Source organism: Rhinatrema bivittatum, chromosome 5, assembly GCF_901001135.1.
Source record: "Rhinatrema bivittatum chromosome 5, aRhiBiv1.1, whole genome shotgun sequence".
Classification (NCBI taxonomy): domain Eukaryota; kingdom Metazoa; phylum Chordata; class Amphibia; order Gymnophiona; family Rhinatrematidae; genus Rhinatrema; species Rhinatrema bivittatum.
Window position 1 is genome coordinate 189851315 of NC_042619.1, and position 14856 is coordinate 189866170.

Below are 14856 nucleotides of genomic sequence, written 5' to 3' on the forward strand. Positions count from 1 at the left end.
AGGAGGGTAAGGATTTTGTATTGAGACCTGTATGCTATGGGGAGCCAATGGAGTTCTTTTAGTATAGAGGGGTGATGTGTGAGGACTCGGAGCGCTTGCAGTTTGTGTGTTCAAAGAAGTTACATATGTATATGTAATTACTATTATAGCAATTTTCAAAAGTTATTTATCCACATAAAGTGCACTTATGTTGGTAAATACTATGGACAATTCAATGGCATTTATTGTAGTAATTTTTAAAAGCTCACTTACATGGGTAAAGTACATTTACATGTGTAAACCCATTTTCAAGTGTGTAAAGAGAGGTGACAAAACATTTTTCAGATACATCAGTGAAAAGAGAAAAGTTCAAAGTGGTATAGTGAAATTGAAAGGTGGAAAGGATCAATGTGTGGAGAGAGACAAAGAAATGGTAGAAATATTAAATGAATACTTCAGTTCTGTGTTCACTAAAGAGGACCCTGGAGAAAGGCCGTCGCTAGTTAACAAGAAACTGGAGGGGAGTGGAGTAGATGTAACTCCATTTACAGTAGAGAATGTATGGGAAGAGCTGGGGAAACTGAAAGTGGACAAAGCCATGGGGCCTGATGAATTTCATCCCAGGATACTGAGGGAGCTCAGAGATGTGCTGGCGGGTCCACTGTGTGATCTGTTCAATAGATCCCTAGAAACGAGAGTGGTGTGAGTGATTGGAGAAGATCAGTGGTGTCCCGCTTCACAAGAGTGGGAACAGAGAAGAGGCTGGTAACTACTGACCAGTTAGCCTCACTTTGGTGGTGGGAAAATAATGGAGTCACTGTTGAAAGAGAGAATAGTGAACTATCTACAGTCGGGAGAATTGCTGGACCAGAGGCAGCATGGATTCACCAGGGGAAGATCCTGTCAGACAAATCTGATTGACTTTTTTGAATGGGTAACCAATGAATTGGATCAAGGAAGAGCACTCGATGCCATCTACATGGATTTCAGCAAAGCTTTTGATACAGTCCCACACAGGAGACTGGTGAATAAAATGAGAAGCTTAGGAGTGAGTGCCGAGGTGGCGGCCTGGATTGCAAAATGGTTGACGGACAGAAGAATGTGTGATGGTAAATGGAACACTCTCTGAAGAGAGAGCGGTTTTAAGTGATGAATCTCAAGGATCGGTGTTGGGACCGGTCCTGTTCAATATCTTTGTGAGTGACATTGTGGACGGGATAGAAGTTAAGGTTTGTCTTTTTGCGGATGACACTAAGATCTGCAACAGAGTGGACACGCCTGAAGGAGTGGAGAGAATGAGATGGGATTTAAGGAAGCTGGAAGAGTGGTCGAAGATATGGCAGCTGAGATTCAATGCCAAGAGGTGCAGAGTCATGCACATGGGGAGGAGAAATCCGAATGAACTGTATTTGATGGGGGGAGAAAGGCTGATGTGCACGGAGCAGGAGAGAGACCTTGCAGTGATAGTGTCTAATGATCTGAAGTCAGCGAAACAATGTGATAAGGCGATAGCTAAAGCCAGAAGAATTCTGGGCTGCCTAGACAGAGAAATATCAAGTAAGAAAAGGGAAGAAAAGGGAAGTGATTATCCCCTTGTACAGGTCCTTGGTGAGGCCTCACCTGGAGTACTCTGTTCAGTTCTGGAGACCGTATCTCCAAAGAGACAGATACAAGATGGAGGCGGTCCAGAGAAGGGCGACCAAAAATCAGGAAGGTCTTCATCGAATGACTTAAGGAGAGATTGAAGAATCTAAATATGTACACCCTGGAGGAAAGGAGGAGCAGAGGTGATATGATACAGACTTTCAGATACTTGAAAGGTTTTAATGATCCAAAGACAACGCCAAACTTTTCCGTCGGAAAAAAATCAACAGAACCAGGGGTCACGATTTGAAGCTCCAGGGAGGAAGACTCAGAACCAATGTCAGGAAGTATTTCTTCACGGAGAGGGTGGTGGATGCCTGGAATGCCCTTCTGGAAGAAGTGGTGAAGACCAGAACTGTGAAGGACTTCAAAGGGGCGTGGGATAAACACTGTGGATCCATAAAGTCTAGAGGATGTGAATGAAGAGTGGGTGGCTCGCGGGAATGACGGCTACTACCTGGAGATAATACCCTTATTCAATAAACATACACACGGTTAATGCGACTCCAACATTGCTCTAAGCTTCAACGGCAAGGGGAAATGTGGAAAAAAGGATTTGCATTTACAAAAAAGTAGGGAGTAGTTTGCTTGTTATGGCGGTTACTACCCCAAACAAAATAAGCCTGATACTTCACTTTCAATGCATATCCAGCATAGCTCTTTGCTTCAATGGCAGGGGAGAAAGACTAATACTTCACGCATATCTAGCATAGTTCTCTGCTTCAATGGCAGGAGAGAAAGACTGATACTTCACGCATATCCAGTATAGCTCTCTGCTTCAACAGCAGGGGAGAAAGACTAGGGATGTGAATCGTTTTAGGACGATTAAAATTATCGTCCGATAATTTTAATATCGTCTTAAACCGTTATGGAACACAATACAATACAGATTCTAACGATTTATCGTTATAAATCGTTAGAATCGTGAGCCGGCACACTAAAACCCCCTAAAACCCACCCCCGACCCTTTAAATTAAATCCCCCACCCTCCCGAACCCCCCCCCAAATAACTTAAATAACCTGCGGGTCCAGCGGCGGTCCGGAACGGCAGCGGTCCAGAACGGGCTCCTGCTCCTGCATCTTGTCGTCTTCGGCCGGCGCCATTTTCCAAAATGGCGCCGAAAATGGCGGCGGCCATAGACGAAAAAGATTGGACGGCAGGAGGTCCTTCCGGACCCCCGCTGGACTTTTGGCAAGTCTCGTGGGGGTCAGGAGGCCCCCCACAAGCTGGCCAAAAGTTCCTGGAGGTCCAGCGGGGGTCAGGGAGCGATTTCCCGCCGCGAATCGTTTTCGTACGGAAAATGGCGCCGGCAGGAGATCGACTGCAGGAGGTCGTTCAGCGAGGGTTCCGGCGCCTCGCTGAACGACCTCCTGCAGTCGATCTCCTGCCGGCGCCATTTTCCGTACGAAAACGATTCGCGGCGGGAAATCGCTCCCTGACCCCCGCTGGACCTCCAGGAACTTTTGGCCAGCTTGTGGGGGGCCTCCTGACCCCCACGAGACTTGCCAAAAGTCCAGCGGGGGTCCGGAAGGACCTCCTGCCGTCCAATCTTTTTCGTCTATGGCCGCCGCCATTTTTCGGCGCCATTTTGGAAAATGGCGCCGGCCGAAGACGACAAGATGCAGGAGCAGGAGCCCGTTCCGGACCGCTGCCGTTCCGGACCGCCGCTGGACCCGCAGTTTATTTAAGTTATTTGGGGGTGGGGGATTTAATTTAAAGGGTCGGGGGTGGGTTTTAGGGGGTTTTAATGTGCCGGTTTTTCGATTTTTCGATTTTTTCGATTTTTTAACGATTTTCACGATTTTTTCACGATATTTTACCCCCCCAAACGGCAACAATACGATTCCCTCCCCCTCCCAGCCGAAATCGATCGTTAAGACGATCGAGGACACGATTCACATCCCTAAGAAAGACTGATACTTTACGCATATCCAGCATAGGGGAAGGGAAGGTGCGGGGGGATGGAAGGAAAGTTCCCTCCGAGGCCACTCCAATTTCGGAGCGGCCTCGGAGGGAACGGAGGCAGGCTGCGTGGCTCGGTGCATGCAGGCTGCCGATTTTGGGCAGCCTTGCGTGCGCCGACCGCGGATTTTAATGGTACGTGTGGCTATGCGCGTATCTATTAAAATCCCACGTTCTGTTGTTCGCGCCTGGTGCGCGAACAAAAGTACACGCTCGCGCTAATTTATAAAATCCGGTCCCTAATATCCAGTTTTAAGCACATAAATCGTTTTGAAAATTGCCCCATGTATGAATTTGAATGGCTATATGGTTTATATTTATGTCTGCAGGTGAAATAAAGGTAGTTAATGATGTGTCTGTGAAACTACTTGCAAATATTTTCTTTTTTTAGTGAATACTTTTATAATATCTACTTTTACATCAATTACTATTCTGAGTTTTCACCAGTATTCCCCCTCCAAATGCCAATATTTTATTTCGATGATTCGACTAAGTCTTTAATGAAAAATTACATCATTCAGTATAGCTTATGAATTTATATCTTGATAATGTTATTATGCAATTGATAAAAATTTAGAAAATTATTGAAGCCCTGTCTGTTTTTGTCATTTTCAGGCAGAATTCTTTACAGTCAATAGTATATTGGCCATCTATACACTGCTGACTATTCTAATGTTAATACTGTGATATCCCATGGATGATGTCATAGAGTCTCTATGGGTTTCTCAAGGCTATCCAGACCCACCACAATAAGCCACAGTGTTAGAGAAGTGTCAGCATTGTACTGCATTAGTATGCACAGGGTAATAGTAAGTAGATCTTTTCAGTTCTAAAAACACCAGTCTGTAGCTCATAACAACAAAACCATCTTCAATATGTATACTAAAATATATTGGTTAGATGCTATATTTTGACAATACTGAGATATGTTCTTGTATTCACAAAGTAAAACAACTCTCACTAAACTCAAAATATTTACAGTAAACTATGTAAATAAATCTTGCTCAACAGTAAATTTACATATCATTCTGACTCATATCACTTCTTAAATCTGCTACTTTTAAATACAAAACACAAACTGCAGATGAATGTTCTACTGATCTCTCATTATATTCAGTTGCTTAAAAGATACAAGCTATTTGTATTTATCCTTACTTTTAAAATGTAGATGAATCAATGCATATTTCTCTCCAGGATTAGGAGATATGAACTGTATGACTTGGTTACAATGGGAAACTGAAGACTTAGGTTAAAAAAAAGATGAATAGAGTGAGTATAAAGTTCAAAGTCACAGAATGAGAACACTATCACCCACGGCAAGTTACTTTTATAATTAAAGGGCTCACAGTTTCCTGCAATAACTCTGAAATATCAATATGATTTACACCATCTCCTACAAATAATGAAATATATATTCTGGTTACTATCATCTCTTTCCTTGTACTATCTGCTGCTTCTTCAATTCTCCTGCATTTTTAGTTTATTTTATATTTGTGCTTGGCCTTCTCATTGATTTCCACTGACTTTCAAAACCTGAGAAAAAATAATTTGCACTGCATATGTTACATACATACATACATACATTGTATACACTTTTATTCCACCTATATAATGTGGATTATATAAATAAAATATAGAACATCAGTTAACGACTAACATTACATAAATAGACAAAATCATATAAAAATTATAAAATCTTATGAATCACAATACAATATGACCAGGTAAACTCATATAAGAAAAACATCACTAAAAGGTGAGCCTTCAGGTTTTTCCTAAAATATCTATATAATCATATTGAAATCTGAAAGCGAGTAGTAAATCATTCCATTGTTGTGGACCCTCAAATTAAAATGCTCAGGCATGAGTAACTTGTAAATGGTAGTCCTTAATGGCCAGAATCACAAGCTACTGCTTGTCAGCTGATCAAAATGTTAATGTATTTAAACACATTTTCTGCTCATTCTGAATGCCTCATTCTCTGTTAGCTTGTCAACAAAGTCATGGCAACAGAATCTAATATAACATTCCAATGAGTTGAAGAGCAGAGTGGACCAAGTAAGTTATACATCAAAGTGGGTTGTCAAATATAGTCTGACTGCTACATTCATGCCTCTAAATTCTTTCTCAGTGATGGACAAAGGTGGGTATTATGAACTGACGTAAATTACATCTCAGCACATAGGAAATAATTTTCAAAGAAGTTACATGTGTAACACAGAAACATAGAAATGATAACAGAAAAGTACCATCCAGTCTGCTTAGCAAGCTTGTAATATCTGCTGTGCCATAAAATCAGTTTCCCAGACCAAAGACAGTGCCCCTGTTGGCTGCTGTTTGAGTCTAATTCCCCATCACCTCTTGCCATTAAATCAGAGAGCAATGTTGGAGTTTCATCAGGCTTATTGGTTAAGGGTGGTAACAGCCACATGAGCAAGTTACCACCATGCTTATTTGTTTTCCCGGACTGTAAAATTCAATGGCCTTTGGGTTGCTGTCTGACTCTAATTCCCCTTTTCTTCATTTCTCCCTGCCTTTCAAGCAGAGAGCAACGATGGAGTAGCATCAACAGTATGAAGGCTTGTAGGTTAAGGGCAGTAACTGCCATACCAGCAAGTTACCCCCATGCACTCTTTTCTTCATTTCCATCCTCTAGCCGTTAGGGATCCACAATGATTATCCTATGCCCCTTTGAATTTTTTGTTGTCTTCAATGCAACATATTATCGAGCAATTTTCAAAGAGTTGCATGCATAAAAATCAGCACGTACACTCACATATAATTGAGTAAATCTGCATGTGAAGAAAGAGGCAGGTCAGGGGAATTATGGAGTGAGGCCAATATTTATGCAAACAAGTTCCTATTTTATAAGCAATTTATGTATGTAAATTTGGTAGTTTACTCATGTCTATTTACATCTGCTCTATATCTGGAGTAAGTGATCACAAACATCTTAAAAGTAAAATAATGACTGAGGGGTTCTGGATAAAATTGGGGGAGTTCAGATTGAAGAACTAGGAGGGTCTTGATAACCCTCAGATGGACTGGGTGAACTGATAGACTAATTGGTAAAACTGGTAATTTCATTGCTGTGCATTTGTGTCAGGAAGTGTAAGTCCCTGAACTGCCAAGGAGTTGATACTAGCCAGCTCAAGGATCCCAGGTGGGGGTCCACGTTGGCAGCAGGCCAACACATCAGTAGCTGGGATGATGAGGAGGCTTCACCTATACCTGTATCTTCCCTCATGGGTTGAGTCTTTGAGTTAGGAATCCAGCAGGACTTAGGCAATGGTCTACAGCTATGAAGGCCATACCAAGTACAGGACTGATGATGGTCATGGCAGAGTCAATTTCCAGGCAAGAGTTTAGGCAGGGGGTGGTCAAAGCAGAATAGGTATCCAGGCAGGAAGCATTCAAGGCTCTGCATGTATCAAGGTCAGGATCAAGGCAACAGGAACTCAGCCAGAGAAGGCAAGGAGAACAAAAGACAAGGACAAGAGAGGATAACAGCAAGACAGGGTAATGGAACAAGAAGGGGATGAAGCCAGGACTGGAACAAGCAGGAACAAGGCAAGGACTGCAACAAGCAAGGATTAAATCATTATTTATTTATTTATTTATTTGTTAGGCTTTTATATACCGATGTTTGGACTTGCTGTCACATTGGTTTACAGACATTTCAAAAGTTAGAAACACAAATTTCAACAATGCATAAAATAATTGAGGTCAATACAATCATAAGAACCAGCATTAACACATACACGTATTTCAAAAATAATAAAATAATAAAATATGAGTGGTAAAAAAACATAAAAATACAATATTAAACTATTGCTATAATACAATTAATAAACAAGGCATATAACTTAACCTATGTAAATTATAAAAAACAATAAGCAGAGACATGGTATTACGAACATCCCATATAAAAAAACCATCATTAAAGGTTATAATTAGTGAAGTTTAGATAAATTTGCTTTAACCAATGCCTTCTTTATAAGCCTGTTCAAATAACCAGGTTTTGAGATTTTTTCTAAATAACTTGAGATTGTTTTGTAACCTTAGCTCAACTGATAGAGTGTTCCACAATTTGGGACCTGCAAGTGATAACAGTTAGACACTAGAGGACCTGTTGCTGAGGCATCAGCCTGCGCTCAGTTGAGGAATTAAATAGCCAGTCATAGGGGGTCATTTACCAGATGGATCGTACGCGATACCAAGATGGGGGCGGAGTCGGCCTTAGTGGCTCACTTTTCAATCAATGCTCGAAGTAGGAAACACACAGTTTTGTTTTTCCTTTTCCACAGAGCTAACTTAAAAAGTTCTGCTGTGGTCAACCACCCCACATCTCCCGCAAGACCCATTTATCATTGAATAGCAAAATTCCATCAGTGTTTTGCGACTTTCCAAGATTTGGCCTTCAAGGGGCTTGAACCTGACATCTCACCTTCATTCCTGTTTACTCTGAGGTGTCCATCAATTCAAGCTTTTCCTCTCTTTTGGTTGGTTGTTCTCTTTACTCCCCTTCCTCTACCTGGGCCTCCATGCCAACCCAATCAAAATCACTTTGCCTACCTCTGGGAGGCTGCAGCCATCTTCCCTCTTGCCTGATTGCTTCCTATGTTTGCTCCCAGGTCCCCTGGGAAATGTAGTCGAGAGATTTTAGGGACTTCCTGGGACTCATGATTTTTTTTAATGTGCCCTTCTTATAGCTTCCCATGGTTTTCTGTGGGAGTCAACTGTCTCCTGAGTGGGTACTCCTTTCTATCCTCTCCTGGATCATCACAATGAGAGATTAGACTAATAAGCAATGCTAGGACACTGAGTAAGTTTGAGAGAGTGAACTTTCTATGGAATTGGAGGAGCATCAATGGGTTTGTTTCTGGACTAGTCCTTGAGAGTCTCTCTGTCTTCCTCTATTACACAACCTCTTTTTGTTATAGCACATCAAGTCATGAAAGTGGGTAAGCTGTCTGGAGGGAGATAGTCTTTGATAGTTTTATAAATTAGATCACATTTATTGCTATATCATAGGAACTTTCATGTCTTTTGCACCTTTGTGTGGGAAAGCATATGTGTCATATTCCCTATTCTCACATATAATCTGTAAATCTATAACTTGGTTTTGTTCATTGTCCAAATAGGAAACTGATTTATTTGACTTTTTAATTTCTGTAGCTCTGCTTTTATTAATGCTTCACTGGAAAAATAATACTGAGTTTCACATGCACATGTGGTGGAATATTATGTCACTATTTGCTTGCAACTGCTGAATGTATGGGTTGTTTGCAATTGTCCAGTAAGTTATAGGCCCCACAACTTCACTATGTTTCCTCTGTCACTTGAGTACTGTGATTATGTTTGTAAGCTATCCTTCTGGTTTGTTCTGGTTTTTGTTTTTTTTTTTTGTTTTTCTAAGAAAAATATATGAAATTAAAAAACAAAGGCTAACCGGGCCCTAAGGTGCTGGTGCCCAAGCTGGGAGGGGGGTTTTCAATCAAAAGCAGTGCATTGAATAAACAAGTTACACTATCATCTATTCTGTTGGTGTTACCTGCTCTCAGGATTTGATGGCCCCAGTATGGCAACAGGCCAGATGTCCCTGTCTGTTTGGGCATTCGCCTTGCTTGCTAATGGCAGGATGACCAGTAATGCCCAAGAGAAGCGTCTCATAGAAGGATGGGGCTTTGCTTGCCAGTGGAGGGCCCATGGTACAAAGGTGATACAATGCCTGCCATATGTATACTTTCTGTTAGATTTATCCTTGTTATGGCTCAGGTACTTACTTATAGCTTCTATATGTATTGCTGTTTACTATTAATAAAGCTGTGGCCTCTGAAGCTATTAAAAGGAGCTTTGATGCAGGACTTTCAGCATGTTCTGGTTCTTATTGATTTGTCAGCTGCATTTCACAATGTAAATCATTCAGTCCTATTGGGGCATCTTAAATTGCATGGAATTACATCTGTTGTTTTCTCCTGTTTGCAACATTTCTGTCTAATCGTTTATACAGGATACTCATTGGTGATTCTTCCTCAAGCTCCTTTTATTTGCCTACCGGGGTCCCTCAAGGATATGCATTACTCCAGTTTTATTTAATATGCATGTTACCATTATGCAAAATTCTTTCTCAGTCAAATATTGCTTTTATACTTTATGCAGATTATTTGCAGTTTCTCTCAGTACTTTCTTAGATATGCTTACTTGCTGTTTTTCACAGATTAAGACTTGGTTAACAAAAAACAGCTAGGTTTTAAACCTCAGCAAAACTGAGATTGTGTTAGTATCTTGCACTGAAATGATTGATACACCATCACATTGGCTTTTCAATAAAGTACCTATTCCAATTAAGGTAAATACTCATGATCTGGGAGTGGTGGTAGACTCCTCTCTTTCTTTTTGCTCACAGATAAAATCAGTAGCTCAGGGTTTTTTTTTTAATTTGCATTCACTTCAGTCACTAAAGCCAATTTTTAATAGTATAGATTTTCATTTAGTAACTCAAGCTCTTATTCTTATGCATCCCTTAGTGGGGTGTTTTAAGTCCCAAGGGCACACAATCTTATTATTATATCTTCTGGGGATCCCCTGGCTAACCATTTACTCCCACGCTGACTCTTAATACCTGGAAAGGGCTCTTTTTTATGGGGGATGCTCTCACTTATGGCCCAGATGATGAAAGAAGGTCACCAGTGTGTGTGCTGCACTGTACTTCTCATGAGATGAGAGGTTATAAGAACTCAGACAGAACCAGGTCTGGGTATAAATTATATTTTACTGATCAATAAAGTTAAATAAAGTCAATTTGTCCAAAATGGCAAATGTACATCTGACTGTAGTTGCAGGGTGTCCTTATTACAGACATCTGAGTAGAGCCCATGGTGATATTAAATGTGCATACTCTCCTAGAGGCTATCCTGTGGAATCCTTGTGAGAGAATTCCCTTGTAACTGCAAAAATCCTACTTTTAAAGATCTTCTTTCCCGTGGACACCCAGCCTGTCCTGATTACTTAGGTGGAAATTTGGATGGGATCTCCTTCTCCTGTATTTTCTTCCTTTGTTTAGCCTGTTATTTTATTCCTCAGCTGTTTCTTCAGGTGATTTATTTTGTGGAAAAACTGGGGACCAGGGTATTAATCATGTGCTGAAATCCCAGTGGGGAAGGGAGATTCAAAAACTTCTCTACTACTCTTTAGTTCCAAAAAGTACTTTCAATCTTAATCTGGATATCTTCTTTCGCTCACTGTCTCTAGCAGGAGGATCCATCACTGGTGGTTGCCTACCTAGGGAGTAGAGTAGGCCCACAGGTCTTACAGAAAAATATGATACCAGCTGTCCTTTTTATTGGGGGGGGGGGGGGGAGGCAGGTGTGAGTGTTTTTAGGGGAGTAAACCAATTTTTACTAGGGGTGTGCATTCGGATTGACCGCATTAGTAAAACGCAACTCATATTTTTTTTTTACTTAAAAAATTGATTCGACATAAACGATCGGATTTCCCACATATCGAACATAGATATGTTCGATATGTGGGAAATCGCGATTGTTGAGCCAAAATAAAAATATAAACCCCCTCACCCTCCTTAATCCCCCCCCCGACTTACCACAACTCCCTGGTGATGGAGCGAGGAGTGAGGACGCCATTTCTGCAATCCTTGGCGAGAAGCATGTGACGTCGGCGGCACGTCGAGTGACGCCGGCGTCACGTGATTCCCGGCTCGTTCGCGCCGGATGGCTCGTTCGGCCCAAAAAGAACTTTTGGCCAGCTTGGGGGGGTCAGGAGGGAATCACGTGACGCCGACGTCACGTGATTCCCGGCAAGTTCGCGCCGGACGGCTCGTTCGGCCCAAAAAGAACTTTTGGCCAGCTTGGGGGGACCCCCTCAAGCTGGCCAAAAGTTCTTTTTGGGCCGAACGAGCCGTCCGGCGCGAACTTGCCGGGAATCACGTGACGTCGCGTCTGAGTGACGCGGCGCCACGTGATTCCCGGCTCGTTTGCGCCGGACGGCTCGTTCGGCCCAAAAAGAACTTTTGGCCAGCTTGGGGGGGTCAGGAGGCCCCCCCAAGCTGGCCAAAAGTTCTTTTTGGGCCGAACGAGCCGTCCGGCGCGAACGAGCCGGGAATCACGTGACGCCGCGTCACTCGACGTGCCACCGACGTCACATGCTTCTCGCCAAGGATTGCAGAAATGACGTCCTCACTCCTCGCTCGATCACCAGGGAGTTGTGGTAAGTCTGGGGGGGGATTAAGGAGGGTGAGGGGGTTTACATTTTTTTTTTGCACATATGTACATATACCCAACTCATTGGATTTTTTTTTATGTCCATATTGGCCGCAAGTGGGACCCCCTTTCGGACATAAAAAATATGAACATAAAATTTTGCTCTGCACATCCCTAATTTTTACCAAAGGGTAAGGAAAGGAAAGGGAGTTCTATTGTAAGAGAGCTCTTATCAACATTCTTTTGGTGTGAGGAGCCTTTTCTTCACATCAGTTTGGAAGAGAGACATTGGGTAGCTGCTCACTCTTGACAGCTCTGGGGAGGAATGGAGGAAGGGGAGAGTTGTGACAGAAACATTAGCGGGCATCTTATCTTGCCCATGTTCATATAAAAAGTTAACTGTGTTATGATTTGTAAGTGTGTGGGCCCTGGGTCGAGGTGAGAGATGGTACTGCTCACAGGGAGGAGCCCTGTGAGCCTCAACATTGGGAGGTGCAGTCTCAGTGGATGTCAGACACAGCTGTAGAATAGAGTCTTTTTAAAGAGGTAGAAAGGCACAGCCCATGGAGCGGGAAGTGCAGGAGAAAGTAATAAGGTCTGAGCAGAGGGGTATACCCAGAGGGAATAATGCAGATGTGAAGATCCGGTAATGGTCTGCAGAGCGGGGTACACCGAAGAAGTCTCTCCATAGAGATGATGTAGTAGTGGCCTGCAGAGCAGGGTACACCTCAGGAATCCTCACTCAGAGATGGTATGGTAGTGGCCCGAGGTACAGAGTACATCAGTGAGGATCCTGTAGCGATGAAGCAGTAATGGCCTGCAGCGCAGGGTATGCCAAAGTGATTCCTCACTTAGAGATGACACAGTAGTGGCCCGTAGGGATGTGCAGAGCAAAAGTTTAAGTTCATATGTCCATATGTCCAAAGGGGGTCCCATTTGCGGTCAATATGGACATAAACAGAATTCAATGAGCTGAGTATATGTCCATATGTGCAAATAAAAATTTAAACCCCTCACCCTCCTTAATCCCCCCCCCCCCCCAAGACTTACCACAACTCCCTGGTGGTCCAGCGGGGTCAGGACGCCATTTCTGACCAACTTTGCAAGGAGCACGTGACGTCGGCGTCACATTGGAGTGACGCGGCATCACGTGATTCCCCGCGGGTTCGCGCCGGAATGCTCGTTCGGCCCAAAAGGAACTTTTGGCCAGCTTGGGGGGGCCTCCTGACACCCCCAAGCTGGCCAAAAGTTCCTTTTGGGCCGAACGAGGGTGCCGGAGGGAACTCGCGGGGAATCACGTGACGCCGCGTCACTGCGACGTGGCGCCAACGTCACGTGATTCCCCGCGGGGTCGCTTCCGGGATCCTTGTTCGGCCCAAAAGGAACTTTTGGCCAGCTTGGGGGGGCCTCTTGACACCCCCAAGCTGGCCAAAAGTTCCTTTTGGGCCGAACAAGGATCCCGGAAGCGACCCCGCGGGGAATCACGTGACGTCGGCGTGATGCGGCGTCACGTGATTACCCGCGAGTTCCCTCCGGCACCCTCGTTCGGCCCAAAAAGAACTTTTGGCCAGCTTGGGGGGGCCTCCTGACACCCCCAAGCTGGCCAAAAGTTCCTTTTGGGCCGAACGAGCATTCCGGCGCGAACCCGCGGGGAATCACGTGACGCCGCGTCACTCCGACGTGGCGCCAACATCACGTGCTCCTCGGAAAGGCTTTCAGAAATGGCGTCCTCACTCCTCGCTGGATCACCAGGGAGTTGTGGTAAGACTTTGGGGGGGGATTAAGGAAGGTGAGGGGTTTAAATTTTTATTTTGGATCAACAATCGCGATTTCCAACTTATTCAACATAGCTATGTTGAATAAGTTGGAAATCCGATCATTTATGTCTTATCACTTTTTTAAGTTAAAAAAAAAAAATAAGTAGCGTTTTACATTTATATTCAATACGAATGCACACCCCTAGTGGCCCGAGGCACGGGGTACACTGGAAGGATCCCACAGAGGCTGGTATAGTGGTGGTCTGTGGAGTCAAGGTACTCACAGAGTGGTAGTTCCAGAAGAGGTCCCGGCAGAAGTCAAAGGCAGAAGTTCAAGGCAGAAGGCCCTCCAAGGAGCAGATAGCCAGAGATGAGGAAGGGTCCCCGAGGAGCGGGTACCCAGAGTGTCTCACGCCAAAGTGCAGGAACTGGAATAGGAAGTCCGAAAGAGTGAAGTGGATTCAGCAATGAGGAAACTCCTTGCTAACTCGTCAAAAGGCAGGGCTAGCCAGCTTAAGTACAGGAGAGTGTAGATGTCATCCGGAGGGGACGACCCCAAGGTTCCCACCATGAGGTGCTTAAGACTGTCCCATGTACGCGTGTATGCGCCTAAGTGATCCCATGAGCAAGATGGCGGTCAGCAGCACCCACGCTGTCCCGGGAATGCCAGGGAGGTCGGCGGTAGCTGGGGGTGGCCACGACTTTCCCCAATGGTGTCAAGGCAGCAAAGAAAGAGGTGAGCATTAATGATCACAGCCATCTGTGACCAACGGGTGTAACATTACCCCACTTCTTAGGGCCCCTCCCCAGGGGTTTTGGTTTCCTAGGATGATAAGTGAGGAACTGTTTGATCAGTTCCTTGTCAAGGATGTTGGCTGTGGGTTCCCAACCATTCTCCTTGGGACCAAATCCTTCCCATGAGATGAGATATTCTCAACACCTTCCGTGCTTCCTTATGTCCAAGATGTCTTCAACCTGATAGGTAATATCCTCTTCAGCTGTGAGAGGTTGGGGTACATGTGGATTCCTTGAGAACTCAGACAGGATGAGCGGCTTAAAGAGAGAGAGATGGAAGGCGTTGTGGATCTTGAGTGAAGTGGGGTAACTGCAGGCTGTAAGTAACTGGATCCAGGTGGCGAAGTACTGCAAAAGGCCCAATGTATCTGGGCGCAAAGAGAGCTGATGGCAGTTTTAGGTGGATGAAGTGGGTACTGAGCCACACTTTGTTTCCGGGATGCAATTGTGGAGCTGCCCGGTGATGAGCATTGTAGAATGTCTTAGTCTTTTGACCAGC